Source organism: Coregonus lavaretus (assembly GCF_964263955.1).
Source record: "Coregonus lavaretus genome assembly, chromosome: 8".
NCBI lineage: Eukaryota > Metazoa > Chordata > Actinopteri > Salmoniformes > Salmonidae > Coregonus > Coregonus lavaretus.
Genome location: NC_139995.1, coordinates 14,027,619 through 14,050,153, shown reverse-complemented (window position 1 = coordinate 14,050,153; position 22,535 = coordinate 14,027,619). Strand labels below are relative to the sequence as shown.

The 22,535-nt window shown below is 47.5% G+C and overlaps 1 pseudogene across 1 annotated transcript in view; it reads right to left on the bottom strand.

Moving 5' to 3' along the window:
- LOC311133171 (SLIT-ROBO Rho GTPase-activating protein 2-like) overlaps positions 1-21,542 on the bottom strand; it is a 48,121-nt pseudogene extending 26,579 nt beyond the window's left edge. Inside the window, exons 1-3 of the transcript XR_014615368.1 lie at positions 21,387-21,542; positions 8,461-8,523; positions 5,396-5,611 (exon numbers count right to left, since the gene is read on the bottom strand). The product of XR_014615368.1 is annotated as an SLIT-ROBO Rho GTPase-activating protein 2-like (transcript). The remainder of the gene's footprint in view (positions 1-5,395; positions 5,612-8,460; positions 8,524-21,386) is intronic.
- Between the last annotated feature and the right edge of the window lie 993 nt (positions 21,543-22,535).

Sequence of the window (22,535 nt, the reverse complement as noted above, 5' to 3'; positions counted from 1 at the left end):
GATTCACCAACCGCAGAGGCGTCTCGTGAACTGTTCAGTATTCGACAAGGCAGACGTACAGTCGCAGACCATTCCATCGACTTCCGAACCCTGGCTAGACGAAGTTCTTGGAACACACCATCGTTGGTGGACGCGTTCTTCCATAGTTTGGCTGACTATATCAAGGACGAGTTGGTCTCCCATGAACTGCCTTCCACTCTTGATGAAGCCATCGCACTGACTGTCAGGATCGACAGAAGGATACAGACCCGTCGTCGTGAGAGGGGGCGCCAAGGTCCACCTACTACCGGCATTCGGAGAGATCCGACTGGGCTCCTGTCATCTACTGCCACTCACCCAGGTCAGCTTGATCAGTCTGAGCCTATGGAGATTGGGCGAGCCTCTCTCACTCCTGCAGAGCGCCAGCGCCGCTTCACCTCAAACCTCTGCCTCTATTGTGGAGGTGATGGACATCGTGTGGTAACCTGCCCTTTAAAGGGCCGAAGCTCACCGGGCATAGGGGGAGTCCGGTTGAGTTCAATGACCATCCAGTCCTCCGACCGCAAACCCCTGCTGCAAGTTCACCTCCGCCTCTCTGACTCAACTCACACCCTGGCTGCTCTGGTGGATTCTGGCGCCGAAGCCAACATAATGGACATCAAGCTGGCACGCCAACTGGGACTGGAGAACCTCCGTTTGACACCTCCTATTCCTGCCCGGGCACTGGACGGACACTTACTCGGATCGGTCACTCATGTCACGGCCCCGGTCTCGATGGGTCTGTCCGGAAACCATCAAGAAACTATCCAGTTTCACCTGCTCCCCTCTCCAGGCCAACCCCTCATCCTGGGTTACCCATGGCTCCGCCGGCACAACCCTCAGCTCGACTGGGTGACCGGGGTGATCAGGGAGTGGGGAGAGGACTGCCACCGAACCTGCCTGCTTGCTGCCGCACTACCCCCTCGGCCAGTACCTACTAACTCCGCTCCTGACCTCTCCAATGTCCCAGAATGCTACCATGGTCTCAGAGAGGTGTTTAACAAAGCAAGAGCCACATCTCTGCCCCCTCACCGACCGTACGACTGTGCCATCGACCTCCTCCCTGGAACAGCCCCTCCAAAGGGTCGTCTTTATTCGTTGTCTGCTCCTGAAAGAAAGTCCATGGAGGACTACATCAATGGCTCTCTGTCCGCAGGATTAATCCGTTCATCTTCATCTCCTGCTGGTGCTGGCTTCTTCTTTGTGGGGAAGAAGGACGGATCTCTTCGCCCCTGCATCGACTACAGGGGACTCAACGACATCACAGTGAAAAACCGTTACCCTCTGCCTCTGCTCACCTCTGCTTTTGAGTTGCTCCAGGGAGCCACTGTTTTTACCAAGTTGGATCTCAGAAACGCTTACCACCTAGTGCGGATCCGGGAGGGAGATGAATGGAAAACCGCATTCAATACACCAACAGGCCACTACGAGTATCTGGTTATGCCTTTTGGCCTCACCAATGCTCCTGCTGTGTTCCAGGCTCTAGTGAATGATGTACTGCGGGACATGTTAAACAAGTTTGTCTTCGTTTACCTGGATGACATCTTAATCTACTCCAGAAACCTGTCTGAACACACCCGCCATGTCCAGCAAGTCCTTCATCGTCTTCTGGAGAATTCCCTCTACGCCAAGGCAGAGAAATGTGAGTTTCACGTCAAGACAGTGGCCTTCCTGGGGTACATAGTGGCAGAGGGAGGTATCCAAATGGATCCTGCCAAAGTATCAGCAGTCACTTCATGGCCAGTTCCGGAGAACAGAAAGAAGCTGCAACAGTTTCTGGGGTTTGCTAACTTCTATAGAAAGTTTATCCGGAACTACAGTACCGTTGCTGCCCCTCTCACTGCTCTAACCAGCACCAAGCAACCCTTCACCTGGACCCCAGCAGCCGACAAAGCCTTCAGTACCCTCAAGGTGAGGTTCACCTCCGCTCCCATCCTCCAGATGCCTGATGTGGACCGGCAATTCATTGTGGAGGTGGACGCCTCGGATGTGGGAGTTGGTGCTGTGATTTCTCAGTGGGCTGCGGAGGATAGGAAGCTCCATCCCTGTGCCTTTTTCTCACGTCGGTTGTCCCCCTCTGAGTGCAATTACGACATAGGGAACCGTGAGCTGCTGGCTGTGAAGCTTGCCTTGGAGGAGTGGCGGCACTGGCTGGAGGGGTCCACCATTCCATTTCTCGTTTGGACCGATCATAAGAACTTGGAGTACATCCGCACGGCCAAACGGTTGAACTCCAGGCAGTCCCGCTGGGCCCTGTTCTTCACCAGGTTTAATTTCACTCTGTCATACCGGCCTGGATCACGCAACACCAAGCCAGACGCCCTCTCCCGTCAATTCCAGAAGGATGACACCCCCTCCAAGGACCCTGTGTCGATTCTGCCAAGTCCCTGCATCGTTGCAGCTCTGACCTGGGCTGTTGAGGAACAGGTGCTGGAGGCTCTCCGTAACCAGCCAGGTCCCAGCACTTGCCCAGCTGACCGCCTTTTTGTCCCCGAAGACCTGAGGTCCCAGGTCGTTCAGTGGGGACATGACTCCCGCCTAGCTTGTCACCCTGGCTCCACCCGCACTTACAACCTGCTCGCCCAGAGGTTCTGGTGGCCCTCTCTGAGAAAGGATGTACGGGAATTCGTCCAAGCCTGCCCCATCTGCAACCAACACAAGTCGTCCTGCCAGCCCCCAGCCGGATTGCTGCAGCCCCTGCCTGTGCCCAGACGTCCCTGGTCTCACATCGCCCTTGACTTTGTCACGGGGCTGCCCCCTTCAAGTGGCATGACCGTCATTCTCACCATAGTTGACCGTTTCAGCAAGATGGCACACTTCATTCCCCTCCCCAAGCTCCCAACCGCCAAGGAGACCGCCCAGGTGGTCCTGGAACACGTCTTCCGGATCCACGGACTGCCAAAGGATGTAGTTTCTGACCGTGGTCCACAATTCTCCTCCGCTTTTTGGAAGGAGTTCTGTCACCTGCTGGGAGCCACAGTCAGTCTGACTTCCGGATTCCATCCCCAATCCAATGGGCAGTCAGAGCGGGCTAATCAGGAGCTCGAGAAGGCACTGCGATGCATGACTTCACGCAACCCCCACTCCTGGTCGCAGCAATTGACATGGGTGGAGTACGCACACAATTCTCTGACCTGCTCTGCCATCGGTATGTCCCCTTTCCAATGTGTTTATGGATACCAGCCTCCTCTATTTGCCAGCCAGGAAGAGGAGGTTACTTGCCCATCTGCACTTGCTTTTGCCCGTCGATGTCGCCGCACCTGGTCACAAGCCCGAGCCACACTCCTCAGATCCGTTGCCAGCTACACTACCGGGGCCAACCGTCGGAGAATTCCTGCTCCCACCTACCATGTTGGTCAAAGGGTGTGGTTGTCATCGAAGAACCTGCCACTCAGGGTGGAGTCGCAGAAGCTGGCACCTCGGTTCATTGGCCCATTCCCTATCATAAGAGTGATTAGCCCAACTGCTGTCCGGCTCCAACTGCCTAATTCCCTGAGGGTGCACCCCACTTTCCATGTGTCTAAGATTAAGCCCATCCATGAGAGTCCGCTGGTCCCTGCTGCGCCTTGTCCTCCTCCTCCACGGCTCGTCGATGGTGGTCTGGTTTACACCGTCCGCCGCCTGCTTCGGTCCAGACGGAGGGGTAGGGGTCTCCAGTACCTCATTGACTGGGAGGGCTATGGACCTGAGGAAAGGACCTGGGTGCCAGCTAGTCGGATTGTGGATAGGACTCTCATCACCGCTTTCCACCAACGGCATCCTGATCAACCTGCAATCCGTAGGGGCCGCCCCAGAGGGGTCCCTAACCGTCCTGCCCGCTCGGCTTCCTGTCCTGTGCCTGATCCTGTCTCGGGACCTGTCCCATCTCCCGACCACGGCCCTCCGGCTTCCTCCGAGGAGGAGGACGTTCACTCGGACCGTTCGGAGGAGTTCTAGCCCTCCTCCGGCTCCCCTCCTCCCGCCCGGCGTGGTGTTGCTCTTGGGACTTCTGGGGCCGTCCCTTGGGGGGGGGGGGTTCTGTCATGAGCCTCTCACTCCACCGGGTTACCACCTTTATTTTCTTCCACTCTGCTCACCACTCTCTCTACTCAGCCTAACTAGCTCCACCTGTCCCTGCTCTGCTCTGCTCTAATTACTCTGCCAGCTGCGCTGCATTACCCACTACCTCTCCCAGTATTTAAGGCCCTGTCTTTCAGCTCTCCGGTGTCAGATCGCCTGCAAAGCTCACACCCGGAACCTGTTTGCTCGCGCTTCTGGCTCACCCTGGTTTTGTGACCCCGGACCTGCCTGATTTTTGGATACTCTTCTGCCCCAGGAGATCCAGACCTGCTTCTGCCATAACGACTCTTGACTACTCTTCAATCCCGGTAACTCTGACCAGCCTTCTGCCTTGCTACTACGTATTTTGGATTTCCCTTGAACTGTACTGCTGCCTTGTTTCATTCCGCCCTGTTGTGTCTGTGTCTCCCCCCCCCAGGACTTCTGGACCACCCACCACCGGCTTCATAGGACGCATCGCTGCCACTGGGGGGGGCACAGACCCAGCACATTGGACGGGATCCCTGTTACCCCTGGAGCCTTCATTCACTCCCTACTTCCCTTTTCCCTTAAGTTTTAATAAACTTTCTGGTGTGACGCAATTGTGGTCCTCTGGTCGTCTGTCTGAACCGTGACAAACCAACCTGCACATGTCCTCTATATTGTTATTGTTCAATGGTTATTTTGACCCTTGGTTATTGTTGTTACTGTTGTCCCGTTGACAATATTGATTATTATTATTTAAATTATGTTAATAGTGTAAATATCCAAAGTAAGCTTTGGCAATATGTACATTGTTACGTCATGCCAATAAAGCAAATTGAATTGAATTGAATTGAAATTGAGAGAGAGATAACAGGATTGAGAGAGAACATGGTCTATATTGGTTCTGGAGATGATAATGAGGGTCTTATCACTCTGACAGAGCCCAGCTGTAGTAAAGCATTAAGCCAGTTATACACTCATACATCCTTCATGAACAACACACACATGCAGGCATACACATGCATATACACACAGGCTGCATACACACACTATAATGGGCTGTGTGAGCTGCATAATAATAATAATAATATGCCATTTAGCAGACGCTTTTATCCAAAGCGACTTACAGTCATGCGTGCATACATTTTTTGTGTTTGGGTGGTCCCAGGGATCGAACCCACTACCTTGGCGTTACAAGCGCCGTGCTCTACCAGCTGAGCTACAGAGGACCACGCATCATTGGTCAACATGTCAGTAGGGGTGTCAGGGTCTCATACTCAGACAGGGCTGCTCTCATATCCTTGACCCTGCACACACACACACACACACACACACACACACACTCTCTCTTTACCTTCTCCTTCATCTTTTCTATCTTCTTGACCGAGGAGCGTCGGACATGTTTCTCCTCGGTCTTGACGCTGGCCAGTGTGTCAGGTGACCTGGGAGTCTGTCTGTCGTCCTGGCGACCAGAGCGCCCCATCTGCTTCTCTTCCTGTTTCTCTGCATCTTTCAGTTTGTTCTCAGAGCTGATACTGTCTGTGTTGTACATGTGATACGTCTTCATCACCTACATAGGGACAATATGTACATTGCTACGTCGTGCCAATAAAGCAAATTGAATTGAATTGACAAGCAGAGCAGTGTGCCATCACAGCAGCAAGTTGTGTGACCTATTGCAACAAGAAAAGGTCAACCAGTGAAGAACAAACACCATTGTAAATACAATCTACAGTGCTATGAAAAAGTATTTGCCCCCTTTCTAATTTTCTCTACTTTTGCATATTTGTGATACTGAATGTTATCAGATCTTCAACCAAAACCTAATATTAGATAAAGGGAACATAAGTGAACAAATAACACAACAATTACATTTTCATTTCATTTATTTCATAAACAAAGTTATGAAACACCCAATTCCCCTGTGTGAAAAAGTAATTGGCCCCTTACACTCAATAACTGGTTGTGCCACCTTTATCTGCAATGACTCCAACCAAATGCTTCCTGTAGTTGTTGATCAGTCTCTCACGTCGCTGTGGAGGAATTTTGGCCCACTCCTCCATGCAGAACTACTTTAACTCAGTGACGTGTGGGTTTTCAAGCATTAACTTCTCGTTTCAAGTCCTGCCACAACATCTCAACTGGGATTAGGTCTGGACTTTGACTAGGCCATTCCAAAACTTCCAATTTGTTGCTTTTTAGCAATTTTCATGTAGACTTGATTGTGTGTTTTGGATCATTGTCTTGCTGCATGACCCAGCTGCGCTTCAGCTTCAGCTCACAGACGGATGGTCTGACATTCTCCTGTAGAATTCTGATGTTCTTACTGTGGAATGCAGAGTTTGGTTTTCGCCAGGCATTACTGGAACCATGTCGTCCAAAAAGTGATACTTTTGAATCGTCTGTCCATAGAACGTTCTTCCAAGAGTCTTGATGATCATCCAGGTGCTTTTTGGCAAACTTGAGTCAACTTTTTGGACGAGATGGGTCCCATTATGCCTGGCGAAAACCAAACACTGCATTCCACAGTAAGAACATCATACCAAAGGTCAAGCATGGTGGTGATGGTGTGATGGTTTGGGGATGCTTTGCTGCCTCAGGACCTGGACGACTTGCCTTAATAGAAGGAACCATGAATTCTGCTCTGTATCAGAGAATTCTACAGGAGAATGTCAGACCATCCGTCTGTGAGCTGAAGCTGAAGCGCAGCTGGGTCATGCAGCAAGACAATGATCCAAAACACACAATCAAGTCTACATGAAAATTGCTAAAAAGCAACAAATTGGAAGTTTTGGAATGGCCTAGTCAAAGTCCAGACCTAATCCCAGTTGAGATGTTGTGGCAGTACTTGAAACGAGCAGTTCATGCTTGAAAACCCACACGTCACTGAGTTAAAGCAGTTCTGCATGGAAGAGTGGGCCAAGATTCCTCCACAGCGACGTGAGAGACTGATCAACAACTACAGGAAGCATTTGGTTGGAGTCATTGCAGCTAAAGGTGGCACAACCAGTTATTGAGTGTAAGGGGGCAATTACTTTTTCACACAGGGGAATTGGGTGTTGCATAACTTTGTTTATTAAATAAATGAAATAAAAATGTAATTGTTGTGTTACTTGTTCACTTATGTTCCCTTTATCTAATATTAGGTTTTGGTTGAAGATCTGATAACATTCAGTATCACAAATATGCAAAAGTAGAGAAAATTAGAAAGGGGCCAAATACTTTTTCATAGCACTGTATATTTATCTGTTTATTTGTTTTCCCTTTTGTACATTGTTACAACACTGTACATGGCCAGAATATTTTGTGAGTTTAATATTCACTGTTCATTTCTGATGGTTTTTCACTTTTCTTTATCTATTTCACTTGCTTTGGCAATGTAAACATATGTTTCCATGCCAATTGAATTGAGAGAGAGAGAGAGAGAGTGTGTGTGTGTGTCTATGTGTGTCACACACATACACACACCCCTGAGAAGCATGGCTGGCAGGCAGGACAGTGGATTGTCAGGAATGAGGCCTAGCGTTCCCAAGAGGTGTGGAGCGCTGGCATCCCACAACACTGCCAGGGAATGCCCCACACACATGCATGTGCATTCTCTCTCTCTCTCTCTCTCTCTCTCTCTCTCTCTCTCTCTCTCTCTCTCTCTCTCTCTCTCTCTCTCTCTCTCTCTCTCTCTCTCTCTCTCTCTCTCTCTCTCTCTCTCTCTCTCTCTCTCTCTCTCTCTCTCTCTCTCTCTCTCTCTCTCTCTCTCTCTCTCTCTCTCTCTCTCTCTCTCTCTCTCTCTCTCTCTCTCTCTCTCTCTCTCTCTCTCTCTCTCTCTCTCTCTCTCTCTCTCACACACACACACACACACTTCTTCCAGAGAATGCCACACACACCTGTGTCAGTGGGTGCAGTGTCAGCACTGACCACTTAAAGGGGAAACATGGGCGGACCCCATCATTTCATTTCCCTCTTTAAAATGTCAGACCGAGTCACGCTGCTGCTTCACAAGGGCTGGCCTGAGCTAGGTACTGCACAGAATCAATGATATTTATATTAGAAGGATAAGTTTAAGTGTTTGAGATTAGAGGTGATTTAGAGATCTGATCATCTGCACAGCACATGACACATTCTTTCTATCAGACTCCGTCAAGTACTGAGGCAGGCGTTAAGCCCAGTCCTCTCTTCCCACCTCGTATGTCTGAGAGGCAGGCTGAGTGTCGGTGTGTGTGTCGGCATGTGTCGGTGTGTGTATGTGCCAGGCTGACTCTATTTCTGTCTAGTGGAGTCTCTCACTGTAATTACACTATTAGTCTGCTGCTACTGGCCTGGACATGGTTAAATGGTTCCTTTGCTGCCTCCCTGCATTCTAACAGAGATCAACCTACTTCCCAGTAGGGAATCTCTCCCTGGTGTGTGAGGAGACAGTCTTACCGTGTAGAGCTCGTTTAGAACCTTCATCAGATCCTCCTGAAGCTGAACACCAACCTCCTTACTCTGCAGAGAGACACAGAGACACAAGAAGATTAAAGAGGCTGTCTATCCCCTGTAATTACAGACATACCCTTATCAATAACATTAACTGGTGGTGAGGAGGGCTGCCGGATCAGATGAATAATGGTGTGTGTGTGTTACCTGATGGATGTGGGGTTTGAGGCCTAGGCTCCATTATAAATTATGTGCGGGAGTGAATGAGGGGAAATACAGGGAAGGACAGTTGGGGGGGGGGGGGGGGGCTTTGGAGAGAAGAGAAGGAATACAGGAGGGGACGGAGCGAGGGAAGAGGGGGGAGAGGGAGGACAGGGAGTGATGAGGGTGCTACCAGGCTCCACACAGGATGCAGGTGACAAATGATTCTGTACAGAGAAAGCTCCATACCAGAGTCCTCCTCACTAGTGGGCTATGCTGGGAAACTGCCTGAGGGAAAATGTTATTTCTGCTCTCCTCTATGTGTGCTGGATGAAAAGCTTCTAATAATAATAATAATAATAATAATAGATTGCATTTATATAGTGCTTTTCCACCTACAGTAGGTGATCAAAGCGCTTTACATAGTAAGGGGGCAAACTCACCTCTTCACCACCAATGTGTAGCACCCACTTAGTTGATGCACGCCAACCATTTTGTGCCAGAACGCTCACCACACATCAGATATCATGGTGGAGAGGAGAGGAGTGATATATGCCAATTGGGAATCCGGGGGATGATTAGGTGGCCTTGATTGAAAGGGGCCAGATTTGGAATTTGGCCAGGACACCAGAGTTAACACACCTACTCTTACGATAAGTGCCATGGGTTGTTTAAAGGCCCAGTGCTGTCAAAAACGTGATTTTCCTCTGTTTTAGGCCTATATATATTTCCACACTATGAGGTTGGAATAATACTGTGAAATTGTGAAAATTATGATAATGCCATTTTGGTGTAAGAACTGTTTGAAAAGAATGCCTGAAATGTCTGCCTGTTTTGGTGGGATGGAGTTTTGGCCAGCCTGGTGAAATCACCAGGCAGTAAATTAGCTAATAGACCAATAAGAAAGAGAGTTCCAAACCTCCCTGCCAATAACAGCTAATTTTCAGTTTTCCCCTCCCCACTCAGACCACTCCCAGAAAAGACCTAGCACAAATCTTGCTTGAGAAATTGATCTTTGCTAAGAAGCTATTTTTGTTTATTTTTGACCATTTTAATTTAAAACAATCACAGTAAGGTACTTAATTGTTACCCAGAAATGATTTGATAATGAGATTAAAAACAGCGGCATTGGACCTTTAATGACCAGAAAGAGTCGGGACACCTGTTTAATTTCTCATCCAAAAGACAGCACCCTACGCAGTGCAATGTCCCCTTCACTGCCCATTGGGATCTCCTAAGACCAGAGGCAAGAGTGCCCCCTACTGGCCCTCCAACACACTTCCAGCAGCATCTGGTCGCCCATCCAGGACCGAACCTGCTTAGCTTCAGAGGCAAACTAGCAGTGGGATGCAGGGTGGTATGCTGCTGGCTATGATTCTGGGCTTGCTAGGTGAGAGAAATTAATTGAGTTCTAACTCTAAGCCTTCACTCCTGGTTATGAAATTGCAGCCGTTGGCAGGGTGTGTGTGAAGCAGTCCGAGGTGCAAATGAAGTGCCAATACAAGATCTGATACCAGCTACGGCATGAGAACGGCATGAGACCTGAATAGAGATGATGTCTAAAAGGCAGAGATCGTGAGTAAGAGAGAGAGAGAAAGAGACAGAGAAAGATCGAGAGGGAGGGAGAGTCAATGACAAAGAGAGAGGGTGAAGGAGACAGGAAAAGAGAGAGAGAAACAGAATAACAGAGATTGTAAAAAAAATTCACAAACACACACATTCAGGGATTATCCTACAGACAAGAGGTGAGGGGTGAGGGGTCAGAGGTGAGGGGGAGACGGGGAAGAACAAAGGAGAAAGGTGAGGGATGAGGAGAGAATATGTATGAATGGAGTAGAGAATTCCAAGAGGGGTCATTTTGGATGAAAGGGGGAGAGATGGATGGAGGAAAGTTAGGGAAAGAGAGATTAGGGAGTGGGTAAAGGGAGGTGGAGAGCAGAGAAGACAGTACCAACTGACATTGAGCAGAGTCCCTCTCCTCCCCCTCTCTAAAGCCTGTTGATTGATTGGAGGGCTTAAGTGCCCGTCGAGTGACATATAGCCAAATGATAGCCAATCAAAAAGCAATCTGCCACGGCAAAACACGCCCATCCATCAGACACAAGACCCCTGACCTCTAATCCCTAGCCCTCTAGTCTCCTTCCAAACAGTCTGTCTTCCCTGATGGAGAAACTTGAGAAGAGATATTGAGAGAGGAAATATTTATTAGAAGAAAACACAAATGAATAGAATAGCACTTTCCCCTCAGTCTGTGCACAGATGTGTCTGCTCCTGGATATGTGGTTGATTCAGGCCTCAGGGGGCAGTTTGGACTGTTTGAAATATTCACACTTTAAATAAGTGCACTGAACACTCATTAGAGTGTTTGGTACTCTCTCTCTATCTGTTTTTCTATCTCTCTGTTTCTCTCGCTCTCTGTTTCTCTCTCTCTCTTTCTCTCTGTTTCTCTCGCTCTCTGTTTCTCTCTCTCTCTTTCTCTCTGTTTCTCTCGCTCTCTGTTTCTCTCTCTCTCTCTTTCTCTCTGTTTCTCTCTCTCTCTCTCTCTCTCTCTCGCTCTGATTGGAACACAGATGAGCAGCCTCCTCTGCAGTGGCAATTTTAGCATGTCAATCTTCGTGGGGCAAAATGCTTATTTTATTTTTTATGCATGCCAGCAAAGCCACTACACAACACAACACTAAACAATACATTAATTGCACTATAACGGTGACAAACGGTGCCCACAAACTGTTAGGGCCTACATAAAGCTGTCCCAACAGCAGTCCCAACCCCTTACCATTGCTACACCTGGCTATCAGCGGAGCCTTGTCTGGCAGCTGTTCATTCAGCCTCATTTACTGCCTTTCAAAAAAAAACATAGGTTATATGGCTGACTTGCTTAAACAAATGTGGTTTCTACTGCAATTGTGATGTAGAAACTATGGCATAAGGGGACGACGAGCGGATAAGAGGCAATCTGTAATTTTGATTAAGACATGAATGAGCGAGCTAGGACGGACGTAGTCAATTTAACTATTTGTTCAGCACTTTTGAAATGTACAGCGACAGAATTCAGAACATGGGCCGTTCTTACAGTATTCTCTTGTACACCAAGTCAGAACTGTAGGATAAATAAAGGGGACAATATAAGCAGACAATGAAAGCTCTTACAATATTCGATGATGACATTTCTCTAAAACAGACAATAGGCTACATGTGCACCACCAAGTCAGAACAGTAGGCTAAGTTATGAGGGGAAAAGGGACCAAATTATTAGGTTGAGGCACATGGGCTACTAACAGCTTACTACACAACATACACTTAGTATTACTTTCTTAGCTACAGTATACATACAGTGCCTTCGGAAAGTATTCAGACCCCTTGACTTTTTCCACATTTTGTTAGGTTACAGCATTATTCTAAAATGTATTAAATAGTTTTTTTCCCTCATCAATCTACACACAATACCCTATAATGACAACGCAAAAACAGGTTTTTAGAAATGTTTGCTAATTTACTAAAAATAAAAAACTGAAATATAACATTTACATAAGTATTCAGACCCTTTACTCAGTACTTTGTTGAAGCACCATTGGCAGCGATTACAGCCTAGAGTCTTCTTGGGTATGACGCTACAAGCTTGGCACACCTGTATTTGGGGAGTTTCTCCCATTCTTCTCTGCAGATCCTCTCAAGCTCTGTCGGGTTGGATGGGGAGCGTTGCTGCACAGCTATTTTCAGGTCTCTCCAGAGATGTCAAATCAAATCAAATCAAATTTTATTTGTCACATACACGTGTTTAGCAGATGTTATTGCGGGTGTAGCGAAATGCTTGCGCTTCTAGCTCCGACAGTGCAGTAATATCTAACAATTTCACAACATATACCCAATACACACAAAAAAGTAAGGAATGGGATTTAAGAATATATACATATATGGACAAGCAATGACAGAGTGGCATGAACTAAGATACAGAATAATATTATAGAATAGAATGCAGTATATACATATGAGATGAGTAGTGCAAGATATGTAAACATTATTAAAGTGACTAGTTGCTCCATTTCTTAAAGTGGCCAGTGATTTCAATAGGCAGCAGCAGCCTCTAATGTGCTAGTGATGGCTATTTAACAGTCTGATGGCCTTGAGATAGAAGCTGTTTTTCATTCTCTCGGTCCCAGCTTTGATGCACCTGTACTGACCTCGCCTTCTGGATGATAGCGGGGTGAACAGGCAGTGGTTCGGGTGGTTGATGTCCTTGATGATCTTTTTGGCCATCCTGTGACATCGGGTGCTGTATGTTTCTTGGAGGGCGGGTAGTTTGCCCCCAGTAATGCGTTTGGCAGACCGCATCACCCTCTGGAGAGCCCTGCGGTTGTGGGCGGTGCAGTTGCCTGTACCAGGCGGTGATACAGCCCGACAGGATGCTCTCAATTGTGCATCTGTAAAAGTTTGTGAGGGTTTTAGGTGATAAGCCAAATTTCTTCAGCCCCCTGAGGTTGAAGAGGCTCTGTTGCGCCTTCTTCACCACACTGTCTGCGTGTGTGGACCATTTCAGTTTGTCGGTGACGTGTACGCCAAGGAACTTGAAGCTTTCCACCTTCTCCACTGCGGTCCCGTCGATGTGGATAGGGGGGTGCACCCTCTGCTGCATGATCATCTCCTTTGTTTTGTTGACGTTGAGTGAGAGGTTATTTTCCTGGCACCACACTCCCAGAACCCTCACCTCCTCCCTGTAGGCGGTCTCGTCATTGTTGATAATCAAGCCTACTACTGTTGGGTCGTCTGCAAACTTGATGATTGAGTTGGAGGCGTGCTTGGCCACGCAGTCATGGGTGAACAGGGAGTACAGGAGGGGGCTGAGCACACACCCTTGTGGGGCCCCAGTGTTGAGGATCAGCGAAGTGGAGATGTTGTATCCTACCTTCACCACCTGGGGGCAGCCCGTCAGGACGTCCAGGACCCAGTTGCACAAGGTGGGGTTCAGACCCAGGGCCTCGAGCTTAATGATGAGCTTGGAGGGTACTATGGTGTTGAATGCTGAGCTATAGGCAATTAACAGCATTCTTACATAGGTATTCCTCTTGTCCAGATGGGATAGGGCAGTGTGCAGTGTGATGGCAATTGCATCGTCTGTGGATCTATTGGGGCGGTAAGCAAATTGAAGTGGGTCTAGGGTGACAGGTAAGGTAGAGGTGATATGATCCTTGACTAGTCTCTCAAAGCACTTCATGATGACAGAGGTGAGTGCTACAGGGCGATAGTCATTTAGTTCAGTTACCTTTGCTTTCTTGGGTACAGGAACAATGGTGGCCCTCTTGAAGCATGTGGGAACAGCAGACTGGGAAAGGGAGAGATTGAATATGTCCATGAACACACCAGCAAGCTGGTCTGCGCATGCTCTGAGGACGCGGCTAGGGATGCCGTCTGGGCCGGCAGCCTTGCGGGGGTTAACATGCTTAAATGTCTTAATCACATCGGCCATGGAGAAGGAGAGGCCACAGTCCTTGGTAGTGGGCCTCGTCAGTGGCACTGTGTTATCCTCAAAGCGGGCAAAGAAGATGTTTAGCTTGTCTGAAAGCGAGACGTTGGTGTCGGCGACGTGGCTGGTTTTCTTTTTGTAGTCCGTGATTGTCTGTAGATCCTGCCACAAACGTCTTGTGTCTGAGCCGTTGAATTGCGACTCCATTTTGTCTCTATACTGATGTTTTGCCAGTTTAATTGCCTTGCGGAGCGAGTAGCTACACTGTTTGTATTCTGCCATATTCCCAGTCACCTTGCCATGGTTGAATGCGGTGGTTCGCGCTTTCAGATTTGCGCGAATGCTGCCGTCTATCCACGGTTTCTGGTTAGGGTAGGTTTTAATAGTCACAGTGGGCACAACATCACCTATACACTTCCTGATAAACTCAGTCACTGTTTCAGTGTATATGTCTAAATTATTTTCGGAAGCTACCCGGAACATATCCCAGTCCGCGTGATCAAAACAATCTTGAAGCGTGGATTCTGATTGGTCAGACCAGCGTTGAATAGTCCTTTGCACGGGTACTTCCTGTTTGAGTTTCTGCCTATAGGAAGGGAGAAGCAAAATGGAGCCGTGGTCAGATTTGCCGAAAGGAGGGCGGGGGAGGGCCTTATAATCATCCCGGAAGTTTGAATAGCAATGGTCAAGGATTTTAGCAGCGCGAGTACAACAGTCGATATGTTGATAGAACTTCGGCAGCCTAGTCCTCAAATTTGCTTTGTTAAAATCCCTGGCTACAATAAATGCAGCCTCAGGATATGTGGTTTCCAGTTTGCATAAGGTCCAGTGAAGTTCTTTGAGGGCCATCGTGGTATCGGCTTGAGGGGGGATATACACGGCCGTGACTATAACCGAAGAAAATTATCTTGGGAGATAATACGGTCGGCATGAAACACACACCTCCGCCCTTCTGCTTCCCGGAGAGATATTTATTCCTGTCTGCGCGATGAACTGAGAACCCATCTGGCTGGACCGATTCTGACAAAATATCCCAAGAGAGCCAGGTTTCCGTGAAACAGAGTATGTTACAGGCCTTGATGTCTATCTGGAAAGAAATCCTTGCCCGTAGTTCGTCGACTTTGTTGACCAAAGATTCAACATTAGCAAGTAGAATACTTGGAAGCGGTGGGTGGTGTGCGCGCCTCCTAAGTCGGACCAGCAGGCCGCTCCGAGTGCCTCTCCTCCGTCGGCAATGTTTTGGGTCAGCAGCTGGAATCAGTTCAGTTGCCCTGGGGAGAGCAAACAAAGGATCTGCTTCGGGAAAGTCATATTCCTGGTCATAATGCTGGTGAGTTAACGCCGCTCTGATATCCAATAGTTTTTCCCGGCTGTATGTAATGATGCAAAACACTTTCTGAGCTAATAATGTAAAAAATTATACATAAAAAAACAAAATACTGCAAAGTTTCCTAAGAGCTAATCGCGAGGCCCACGGGGGGCCAGTATGAAAATGTATGCACTCACTAACTGTAAGTCACTCTGAATAAGAGCGTCTGCTAAATGACTAAAATGCAAAATGTAAGGGAAGTCGGCAAGTCAGATCCGTAACTTCGGGATAAGGATTGGCTTTAAGGGCTGGGTCGGTCGGGCTGGGGTGCGAAGCGGGGCTGATCTTGCCCAGAAGGAGTGAAAAAAGCGAATAGTAGAGCCAATACAAGAAAGGGAACACATATATCACCCTATAAAACGGGCGCAGGTCGGAGGGCCATCTAACATGTGCAATCAGAGGGCCAGCAAGTGAAACAGACCAACGAAGCATGGGTAAACGGCATGGGTAGGATCCTCTGATTTGATCGGGTTCAAGTCCGGGCTCTGGCTGGGCCACTCAAGGACATTCAGAGAGTTGTCCCGAAGCCACTCCTGCGTTGTCTTGGCTGTGTGCTTAGGGTCATTGTCCTGTTGGAAGGTGAAACATCGCCCCAGTCCTAGGTCCTGAGCGCTCTGGAGCAGGTTTTCATTAAGTATCTCTCTGTTCTTTGCTCTGTTCATCTTTGCCTCGATCCTGACTAGTCTCCCAGTCCCTGCCACTGAAAAACATCCCCACAGCATGATGCTGCCACCACCATGCTTCACCGTAGGGATGGTGCCAGGTGTCCTCCAGACGTGACGCTTGGCATTCAGGCTAAAGAGTTCAATCATGGTTTCATCAGACCAGAGAATCTTGTTTCTCATGGTCTGAGAGTCTTTAGGTGCCTTTTGGCAAACTCCAAGCGGGCTGTCACATGCCTTTTACTGAGGAGTGGCTTCCGTCTGGCCACTCTACCATAAAGGCCTGATTGGTGGAGTGCTGTAGAGATGATTGTCCTTCTGAAAGGTTCTCCCATCTCCACAGAGGAACTCTAGAGCTCTGTCAGAGTGACCATCGGGTTCTTGGTCACCTCCCTGACCAAGGCCTTTCTCCCCCGATTGCACAATTTGGTTGGGCGGTCAGCTCTAGGAAGAGTCTTGGTGGTTCCAAACTTCTTCCATTTATGAATTATGGAGGCCACTGTGTTCTTGGGGACCTTCAACGCTGCAGAAATGTTTTGGTACCCATCCACAGAACTGTGCCTCGACACAATCCTGTCTCGGAGCTCTACAGACAATTCCTTCGACCTCATGGCTTGGTTTTTGCTCTGACATGCACTGTCAACTGTGGGACCTTATATAGACAGGTGTGTGTCATTTAATGCCGCAATATAATAACCTGTTCGTATTTCCCCTATAAACAATGACTTGACATACTTTGATATTACCCTAATAAAGTTAAGCAACTTTTGTGAAGGTTTGGTGTGGTATGGCTATCATTAGGCTTAGCTAGGCTACTGCAGGCCTATGAAGGCAGTGCGCACCGGCACTCCAACTGACTCCGACAGTTGAACTTGAGATGAGGAAGAACATTTTGGGCCTACCAGAGTTACTCCTTTAATCTAACAATATAATACTAATCTTTATAAAAAATATTCTGATAGACAATTAACGAATTAGCCTCCTTTTGTACGCCTATATCTGTATATGATTGATATTATTTATTTAAGTGTCATACACCCACCGGTGCCCAGCCCATGGGCTTACAAGACACTACAGAACAAAAATGTTACAAAAAAGAACATGTCTCAGATCATCATAAAGAGGGCAATAAAACACTAAATGGATTTTGTTTTCGATTTCCCCAAGATCACACAGTAGGCAAATTCTCTCCTCTTTAGGCACTCTGTTAATCTACCCATCTCTATAGCCAGAGGGAGGGTACCGGATCTGAGTTCTGCACAAACTGACCTTTGGCTTTTTGTTAGGTTCAGGTGGGCATGTGGTTCAGGGGTGTAGATATCTTTGATGAGAGTGTACATTCTAAGTTTAGGTTTAAACCAAACATCAACTACCCATTTTTCCTTGTGGATCAGAAAAAGCTTGTCCTTGATTTGGTTAACACCACATGGTAATTTGTTACTGATTATAAACTGGGTGGTTCAAGCCCTGAATGCTGATTGGCTGAAAGCCATGGAATATGAGACCATATACCACGGGTATGACAAAACATTTATTTTTACTGTTCTAATTACGTTTGTGACCAGTTTATAATAGCAATAAGGCACTTCGGGGGTTTGTGGTATATGGCCAATATACCACGGCTAAGGGCCGTATCCAGGCACTCCGCCTTGCGTCCTGCATAAGAACAGTCCTTAGCCATGGTATATTGGCCATATACCGTGCCTGCTTTAATACAGTTGAAGTCGGAAGTTTACATACACCTTAGCAAAATACATTTAAACTCAGTTTTTCACAATTCCTGACATTTAAAAATTCCCTGTCTTAGGTCAGTTAGGATCACCACTTTATTTTAAGAATCTGAAATGTCAGAATAATAGTAAAGAGAATGATTTATTTCAGCTTTTATTTATTTCATCACATTCCCAGTGGGTCAGAAGTTTACATACACTCAATTAGTATTTGGTAGCATTACCTTTAAATTGTTCAACTTGGGTCAAACGTTTCGGGTAGCCTTCCACAAGTTTCCCACAATAAGTTGGGGGAATTTTGGCCCATTCCTCCTGACAGAGCTGGTGTAACTGAGTCAGGTTTGTAGGCCTCCTTGCTCACACACGCTTTTTCAGTTCTGCCCACAAATGTTCTATAGGATTGAGGTCAGGGCTTTGTGATGGCCAATCCAATACCTTGACTTTGTTGTCCTTAAGCCATTTTGCCACAACTTTGGAAGTATGCTTGGGGTCATTGTCCATTTGGAAGACCTATTTGCGACCAAGCTTTAACTTCCTGACTGATGTCTTGAGATGTTGCTTCAATATATCCACATCATTTTCCTTCCTCATGATGGCATCTATTTTGTGAAGTGCACCAGTCCCTCCTGCAGCAAAGCACCCCCACAGCATGATGCTGCCACCCCCGTGCTTCACGGTTGGGATGGTGTTTTTTTCTGAGGTCTTGGCTGATTTCTTTAGATTTTCTCATGATGTCAAGCAAAGAGGCACTGAGTTTGAAGGTAGGCCTTGAAATACATCCACAGGTACACCTCCAATTGACTCAAATGATGTCAATTAGCCTATCAGAAGCTTCTAAAGCCATGACATTTTTTTCTGGAATTTTCCAAGCTGTTTAAAGGCACAGTCAACTTAGTGTATGTAAACTTCTGACCCACTGGAATTGTGATACAGTGAATTATAAGTGAAATAATCTGTCTGTAAACAATTGTTGGAAAAATGACTTGTGTCATGCACAAAGTAGATGTCCTAACCGACTTGTCAAAACTATAGTTTGTTAACAAAACATTTGTGGCGTGGTTGAAAAATGAGTTTTAATGACTCCAACGTAAGTGTATGTAAACTTCCGACTTCAACTGTATATACTGAAAATCAGTTTCACAAAAAATAGATAAAAAATTTCTAGCCCACGGATAGTTATTAGTAAGGTCCCAGTCTAACTCTTTTTTTGTGATTCTCTGTTCTGGCATATTTATCAGTCTGTTTCATAGACGTACCATGGTTCCCAACCCCAAATCTCCACAGATGGCCAGGTACTACTGTATAGCAGTAGTAGCCTATCTGACAATTATAAAGAAATCCATGACGATGTCAGGAACATGGCGCTGGCATATCTCTATCTAGGCCTAAGGTTGTCTCCTTTAATATTTATTATCTATCATACAGTGGACACCTAGGCCTATATGCAGGCAATGTCCTGATGCATTTAGCGCTCAACTCTCCGACAGCTGAACCGTGAGGTAGACAATTATTGTTTTAGGAGAGTAAAAACCAATAAAACAATAGACTATAGAGTTTTGAATATGCTACACATCAATCCGAACCAGCACGGGTCTGTTTGGGTCTGTTTTCCACTACCCTTTTCAGAACGGGTCTGATTGTCCTCGGGTCCATTTGGAACGGGTCTCCGTTTTTTAAAATTGTATTCATGCATATCAGGTCGGGTGGGAAAGCCACAGCTCAATTTCGGAACGGATCCAACTGACAACACAAACACCCCCAACACTCCGACACCACAAACACCCCCAACACTCCCAGACACCCCCAACACCCCCTACAGCCCTAACACCCCCTAGACCCCCGACACCCCCTACATGATGGGCCCTAGTCAAAAGTAGTGCACTACACAGGGAATATGGTGCCATTTGGGACGCAACTAGCTCTCTCTAACAGAAGAAAGGTTGGAGATGAGTAATCCTATAGGTTAATCTGTACTGAGATATTACACACACACAGATGGAGAGGTGAAAGGTGGGAAGAGTTCGGAGGGATGTTTGGATAAGAGGGGCCTGGAGACCTCAGCTGTCATATCTACATCCTAAATACCATAGTCCCCTCCAAGCTCGTCACCAAGCATGGGACCCTGGTACTGAACACCTCCTTGGATCCTGGACTTCCTGATGGGCCGACCCCAGGTGGTGAGGGTAGGCAACATCACCTCCGCCACGATGACCCGCACCAAGGGGGCCTCACATGGGTGTGTGCTTAGTCCCCTCCTGTACTCCCTGTTCACCCACGACTGCGTGGCCACGCACGACTCCAACACCATCATCAAGTTTACTGGCGACACGACGGAGCATGTCCCCATCCACATCAACGAGGATGCAGTTGAGAGGGTCGAGAGCTTCAAGTTCCTCGGTGTCCAAATCACTAAGGCCTTAAAATGGTCCACACACATGCGCACAGTCGTGAAGAAGGTGCGACAGGGCCACTTCCCCCCTGGGTGGTTGAAAAGATTTGGCATGGGCCCTCAAATCCTCAAAAGGTTCACTGCTTGATGTGGCAACTGTACCGCCCTCGATTGGATGGCGCTACAGAGGGTGGTGCGGACAGCCCAGTACAACACTGCGGCCGAGCTCCCTGCCATCCAGGACCTTTATACTGTATCAGGCGGTATAAAAGGAAGGCCCGGAAAATTGTTAAAGACTCCAGCCACCGAAACCATAGACTGTGACACTGAGACATTGGGAGGCGAGGGAGACTGGAGGAGGAGAGGGGGACAGAGAGACGAGGCTGGGAGGACAAGATAATGAGGTTTCCATAGGAGGCTGCTGGCTGCAGCTCTGAATGCTTGGCAGAGTCACACTCTAACTCTTTCTCTCTCACACACAGACACACACACACACACACACACACAATCATCATATATGCTTCTGCTACTCTGTTCATCATATAGCCTGATGCCTAGTCACCTTACCCCTATACATATCTACCCCTATCACTCCAGTATTCCTGCACATTGTATGGTATTGGCACTGACCCTGGAACTGACCCTGTATATAGATTATTTACTTTCTCGTGTTCTTCTTATTTCTATTTCTCATGTGTTTTGTTCTACTTTACTTTATTTTATAGTACTACTGATAGTGATTACTGCATTGTTGGGAAAGAGCTTGCAAGAAAGGCATTTCACTATACTTGTGCACGTGACAATAAAACTTGAAACAACATCAATACAGGGCTAATGGGGTGGGGAGGGAGAGAGGGAGGGAAGGTGGGAGAGAGGCAGGGAAGAAGGGAGGGAGGGAGGGAGACCAAGTATTTGTTAGGGGGAGATAACATTTGCATGGCTGAAGAGATCACAGAGGTGTGTGTGTTATTTTGTGTGTGTGTGTGTGGTGTGGTATGCATCTGTGTGTGTGACGTGCACACATTTACATTTCAGTCATTTAGCAGACGCTCTTATCCAGAGCAACTTACAGTTAGTGAGTGCATACATTTTTTCATACGTGTGCTCCCGTGTGTGTTACCTTTTTGAAGAGTCGTCCGGAGTCCTCGCTGACCTGGGCGAAGCGCGGTATGATGTTGTTGAGGTAGAGGTCAGAGAGGGTAGCATGGTCTCGGCTCTCCCTCTTCACCTGAGTCAACAACAGGTTCCAACAGTTGACTGGAGACAGCACACTCTGCTCCTTCCTACACAGAGTGACAGAAGGAGAATTGAGTACACCACAAGCTGCACTATTATCATTCCTCTCAATAAAACCACCAAGATAGAAGGAAGGGAACAAACAGTAAAATGTGGAAACAATAGAGAGAGAGAGAGAGAGAGAGAGAGAGAGAGAGAGAGAGAGAGAGAGAGAGAGAGAGAGAGAGAGAGAGAGAGAGAGAGAGAGAGAGAGAGAGAGAGAGAGAGACGGTAGAGAGAGAAAGAGAAAGAGAGAGAGAGAGAGGTAGAGAGAGAGGGAGAGAGAGAGAGAGACGGTAGAGAGAGAAAGAGAAAGAGAGAGAGAGAGAGAGGTAGAGAGAGAGGGGAGAGAGAGAGAGGTAGAGAGAGAGGGAGAGAGAGAGAGAGACGGTAGAGAGAGAAAGAGAAAGAGAGAGAGAGAGAGGTAGAGAGAGAGGGAGAGAGAGAGAGGTAGAGGTAGAGAGCGGTAGAGAGAGAGAAGGAAAGAGAGAGAGAGGGAGAGAGAGAGGGAGGGAGAGAGAGAGAGAGAGAGAGAGAGAGAGAGAGAGAGAGAGAGAGAGAGATAGAGAGAGAGAGGTAGAGGTAGAGGTAGAGAGAGAGAGGTAGAGGTAGAGAGAGAGAGGTAGAGAGAGAGAGAGAGAGGTAGAGAGAGAGAGAGGTAGAGAGAGAGAGAGGTAGAGAGAGAGGTAGAGAGAGAGTGAGAGAGAGAGAGAGAGAGAGCGAGAAGGAGAGGTAGAGGTAGAGAGAGAGAGGTAGAGAGAGAGAGAGAGAGAGAGAGAGAGAGAGAGAGAGAGAGAGAGAGAGAGAGAGAGAGAGAGAGAGAGAGAGAGAGAGGGAGAGACACTTTATTGAAATATGGCTTAAAAGGAAGAGAACTGAGCCTTACTTCTGAGTTAGACTGGTCAGAGCAGCATGCCACTCTGCTACAGAATACAAACCTGTCAATGCTAACTCATATACCCTGTAGCAACAGAGACCTTGACCCTTGACTTCT